We start from the raw sequence: 6038 nt of genomic DNA on the forward strand, positions 1-6038 counted from the left end.
TAAAACTACCTATGAAATTATACGTGACACACAAAACGATATTCAGCAATAAGTAAAAGTTCTGATTTATTATTGTTTGTAGGCTATACTGTAGCGTCGCATACTTTCTACTATATCAATGTGTAAATCCTCATATTGTTTCATATTTCATGTACCTATTCTTCAGAATACATATTTATAGTGATAAATTATATAGCATATAGTGTCTCCTAACTGGTTATATTTCAAGTCATAGTTTGTGCACTGTGAGTGTTATAAGGGATGGTATACATTTCTTTTTGTGAACACTGATTTTCTCTGATCAATACGATATAGATAATGTATGTAAAAACAATGAAACAAATTTACTTAAAAATAACCCTGAATTGACAATCAAAAAAAAATAATAAGAAGAATATTATTATAGTGGATGCTGTGGTGCATTGATGGGATTCCCCTTCAGGACACAGGCACTTACTCCCTCAGCTGACTGCTCACAAATTGGTCCCTCCCCAGCAATTCCCAGGGAAATGCCTAGTTCATTTGAGGTACAGAGGACAGTCCCCCTTCCACATTTTAGGGCAACTCTGAATGTAACCAATGGAATTGATTATTTGATACATACATCTAATTTCTACACTGGTTACACACCTGACAATATATTGATATAGTTTTGACTTTAAACAGCCAAATTTGTTTTATTTTTAATTTTTAAAAATTTACTCATGTATTTACCATTTCTGCTACTGTTCATTTCTTTTAGTATATCAAAATTTCTATCCGGTGTGTCCTTTTCATTTTATTGAATAACTTTCAGTAACATTTCTTTCAGTGCAGGTTTACTGACAATCCTTTTTTCAACACTTTTTCTCGAAAAATGTTTATTTTGGGCTTCATTTTATTATAACTTTATTAAATTTTAATTGATGTATAATAAACTGCACATGTTTAAATTGTATGATTTGACCAATTTTGACATTCATATAGAGACGTGAAACTATCACCACGATCAATACGGATACATTTCTATCATCCCCCCAAAGTTTCCTTGTGCTTTTTTCAATTCCTGCACAGCTCTCTGATAATCTCTGAATTACTTATTACTACATTTTAGCTTGCATTTTCTAGAATTTGATAGAAATAGAATTATACGTGGGTCCTATTGTTTGCTTGGCTTATTTTACTCAGCATAATGATTTTTAGATCTGTTTAGACTGTTATCAGTAGTCTGTTCCTTTTTTTTCTTTCTGAAAAAGTTTTATTGTGCACAGCGGGGAAGGGCTCACCCCTTCTTGGCTGCTGCATTCCTCATGGCGGCCAGGACGTTGCTCAGCTTCTCTCTCTTCCTCTTGGCACGGATGTGTGTCCCCACCCTTTTCTTGGTGAACGTGAGGGCCCGCTTGTCCTTGGAGACCTTGAGCAGCTCCATGGCCCTCCGCGCATAAGGGTGAAGCCACACACCTCCCGGATCATGTCCCTCCGAACTTGGTGTACTTGGTGAGGTGCCCACGTCAGTGGCTGTGCCTTGGCTTGCGCACTTCTTGGTCACCTTGTGGCCCTTGTTGAGGCCCACAGCCATGGGGTAGCAGGGAGCTATGGCTGCTGCTCTTCAATGGCTGCCAGGGCAGAAGAGCCAGTAGTCTGTTCCTTTTTATTGCTGAGTAGCATTCCATTATATAGATATTCCACAGTTGACAAACAGATACCGGTGGGTGAAAAGCAAGAGAATCGTAGGACATCTTTTTTTTTTTAATTAATTAATTTACTTATTTTAACATCTTTATTGGAGTATAATTGCTTTACAATGGTGTGCTAGTTTCTGCTTTATAACAAAGTGAATCAGCTATACGTATACATATGTCCCCATATCTCTTCCCTCTTGCATCTCCCTCCCTCCCACCCTCCCTATCCCTCCCTTCTAGGTGGTCACAAAGCACCGAGCTGAGCTGATCTCCCTGTGCTATGTGGCTGCTTCCCACTAGCTATCAGTTTTACATTTGGTAGTGTATATATGTCCATGCCTCTCTCTCACTTTGTCCCAGCTTACCCTTCCCCCTCCCCATGTCCTCAAGTCCATTCTCTAATAGGTCTGCATCTTTATTCCCTTCCTGCCCCTAGGTTCTTCATAGCCATTTTTTTTCTTTTTAGATTCCATATATATGTGTTAGCATATGTTATTTTTTTTCTCTTTCTGACTTACTTCACTCTGTATGACAGACTCTAGGTCCATCCACCTCATTACAGATAATTCAATTTCGTTTCTTTTTATGGCTGAGTAATATTCCATTATATATATCTGCCACATCTTCTTTATCTGTTGATCTGTCGATGGACACTTAGGTTGCTTCCATGTCCTGGCTATTGTAAATAGAGCTGCAATGAACATTGTGGTACATGATTTTGAATTTTGGTTTTCTCAGAGTATATGCCCAGTAGTGGGATTGCTAGGTTGTATGGTAGTTCTATTTTTAGTTTTTTAAGGAACCTCCATACTGTTCTCCATAGTGGCTCTATCAATTTACATTCCCACCAACAGTGCAAGAGGGTTCCCTTTTCTCCACACCCTCTCCAGCATTTTTTGTTTGTAGATTTTTGGATGATGGCCATTCTAACTGGTGTGAGGTGATACCTCATTGTAGTTTTGATTTGCATTTCTCTAATGATTAGTGATGTTGAGCAACCTTTCATGTGTTTCTTGGCAATCTGTATATCTTCATTGGAGAAATGTCTATTTAGGTCTTCTGCCCATTTTTGGATTGGGTTTTTTTTTGATATTCAGTTGCATGAGCTGCTTGTAAATTTTGGAGATTAATCCTTTGTCAGTTGCTTCATTTTCAAATATTTTCTCCCATTCTGAGGGTTGTCTTTTTGTCTTGTTTATGGTTTCCTTTGCTGTGCAAAAGTTTTTAAGTTTCATAGGTCCCATTTGTTTATTTTTGTTTTTATTTCCATTTCTCTAGGAGGTGGGTCAAAAAGGATATTGCTGTGATTTATGCCATAGAGTATTTTGCCTATGTTTTCCTCTAAGAGTTTTATAGTGTCTGGCCTTACATTTAGGTCTTTAATCCATTTTGAGTTTATTTTTGTGTATGGTGTTAGGGAGTGTTCTAATTTCATTCTTTTACATGTAGCTGTTCAGTTTTCCAAGCACCACTTTTTTTTTTTAACATCTTTATTGGAGTATAATTGCTTTACAATGGTGTGTTAGTTTCTGCTTTATAACAAAATGAATCAGCTATACATATACATATGTCCCCATATCTCTTCCCTCTTGCATCTCCCTCCTTCCCACCCTCCCTATCCTACCCCCTAGGTGGTCACAAAGCACTGAGCTGATCTCCCTGTCCCAGCACCACTTATTGAAGGGGCTGTGTTTTCTCCATTGTATATTCCTCCCTACTTTTTCAAAGATAAGGTGACCACATGTTCATGGGTTTATCTCTGTGCTTTCAATCCTGTCCCATTGATCTATATTGGCTCCAAGGTCTTGTCACTGGTATGCACACAGCAGTGAAGGTCAGCAACAGGAGCCAGGCAAATGACAGGAAGTGCACAGTTGTAGAGGCTACTCCCCAATGCAAGCACAGCAGTGTAGGTCAGCCACAGGGGTCTAGAATGGCATCTTTCACTGTGCAGCCACAGAGGCTGGGGCTGGTTGCCAGTATGGATCCTGGGCTCCCGCATGAGGTGAGGGGAGAGAGTGAGGAGGAACTGAGGTGGCTAGTGTCTGCAAACACAAAATTTCACTGGGGACAACCTCAGTGTTAAAATCTCCAAGAGTTCCACGAAGGCTATACTGGTCCTTGGTTTCTTAGGCAGTGAGAGGAGACCATTGGGAACTGCAGTTACTCCTGCTGGTGGCTGATACTATTTGACCCTGCCCTTCTTTTCTTCCTTATTCCAAGTCATCTTTATTATATCTCAGCTTTGCAGTTTCTTGGTGAAGTAAAAGTTGAAGCAAGTTCTTTGTGCAGTGCCCCCAAAAGCTACAGATGTTTGTTGCTCACCCCACTCTCACTTTCCTGGCTTGGGGAACTCTTTTGAGCCATGGAGTTCCCTCTTGGCATTGAGCAGTACTGGCCTGAGTAAAGAAATGATGCAGGCAAAATGAAGCTGTTCTTCTTTTCCTTTTAGTGCAATTATTCTCAGTTTTTTTGTTCCACTGTGTTGCTGAAGTTTCTTAATTGGACTCCTGAGCATTGCTGGAGCTATTTCTTTTCAATATAACTATCTAATTGTTGACTTTGTGCAGGGATGGAGGCTGGGGTCTTCTATCTTTGGTGATATTCTCAAAAAATGATCTTCTTATTCATAAATGAAAATACGGCTGGGCATTCCAATTATTTGCATTTAATACAAAATAGTTCTCATTTAGAGTACTACATTTTATAATATTTTATAAACATTCCTACTCAAACTACAAAAGCACATAAGGAGGAACACAACCTAACATAATAAAACAGCATAATTCTGTACTTTAGAGTCTCTAAAATATACATTAAACTAGATAAAAAGTTTAAAGTTCTCCTACTTCACAATCGTTATGAAATCTCATCATTGTCTGAATCTTAAATACATAGCAGCCAGCCATTATGTAGCATATGGGATTGCTATGGAAGTCCATATGCTTTGTAACAGTTGGTGTTCAAATGAAAATGTGTGAAGTCAAATAAAAATGTGGCCCAGACAACAAAACCTAATTACCAGCAGCATCAAACTGCAGGCTTTCTTTCAAACTACCTATATAACTTTTTCTGGTGCTTTATAGATCTTTGGTAAAATCATTTTTGACAGACTTATAGATTATAATAATATAACCTTCTTTTTTTAAAAACTAAAATTAAAGATTACAAGTATAACTTTTATTCTAGTTTTAATCAACTGATTAATAAAGATGATGGTTTCCTTCTTCTCTAAAAACTATCCAAAAGCAACAAGGTATATAGAAAAATAAAAGAGCCATCATCTGTGAGACTAGGAGATATCTGTATTTCAAATGCATGCATGTATTTATGTGTACATTCATGTATCTTTGCAAGTATGTGTGTAGTTCAAGACTGCGGGAAGACAGAGGGAATATTCATCGCTAAATACATAAATTAAGTCAAACAAAAACATTATTCTTTAAATTAATAGCAGAATCCGAAACTAAAATCTAATACAGGGCTTCCCTGGTGGTGCAGTGGTTGAGAGTCCGCCTGCCGATGCAGGGGACACAGGTTCGCGACCTGGTCCGGCAAGATCCCACATGCCGCGGAGCGGCTGGGCCCGTGAGCCATGGCTGCTGAGCCTGCGCGTCCGGAGCCTGTGCTCCGCAACAGGAGAGGCCACAACAGTGAGAGGCCCGCGTACCGCAAAAAAAAAAAAAAAAAAAAAAAATCTAATACTACCTCTTTGGAAACATGAAAACATATATGCAGGCTAGATGGCTATATTTCCTGAATCAGATTTTGGTATCAATTCTTGAGAAGGAGGAAAGGCAGGGTTATACAGGGAATCTTATAAAAAATATATATGTATATTTTTTCAAGAAGCTTCTGACTGGAGAGGAGTGAAAATGAAGAGACGTTCTCCATTGTGACTTGTCTTTGTGAGTAATATCTGCTGACCACGAAGACAGAAAACTTAAAAGAGCCCACACTAAAGAGAAGGTCAGAAGAAGAAATTCTTTCATTCTGGAAGTTATCTATTCATATATGAATATCCAGAAAATAATTTGTTCAGAAATCATTAATATCCTTGCAATAAAATAGGAATTAGTTATAATAATATATGTATTACAAGATAAAAGAAAAGAAGAGGAAAAAATCATGGCAGTGGAAGAATATAAGTAAATGTGGCATAGGGGAAATGAAAACTGTGACTTAATATATTACCATCAATTAAAAAATTATTCAAACAATCTCCTTTATAAAATAAGGTTGTAAAGATGAAATAGCAGAATATTCTGAAAATTGTGTGTGTGTGTGAGAGAGAGGATTGTGAGATGGCAGAGTTGCAAAAAAAGATGCCTACAAAGAATGAAAGCAAAGTTAAAAGCTGCACAGGGACTTCCTGGT

The 6038-nt window shown here is 38.0% G+C and overlaps 1 pseudogene; it reads right to left on the reverse strand.

The window, feature by feature from the left end:
* Window positions 1–1261: 1261 nt before the first annotated feature.
* On the reverse strand, window positions 1262–4179 carry LOC101318059 (large ribosomal subunit protein eL36-like; annotated as a pseudogene).
* Between the last annotated feature and the right edge of the window lie 1859 nt (window positions 4180–6038).

Source organism: Tursiops truncatus, chromosome 12, assembly GCF_011762595.2.
Source record: "Tursiops truncatus isolate mTurTru1 chromosome 12, mTurTru1.mat.Y, whole genome shotgun sequence".
In the NCBI taxonomy this organism is placed as follows: Eukaryota; Metazoa; Chordata; class Mammalia; order Artiodactyla; family Delphinidae; genus Tursiops; species Tursiops truncatus.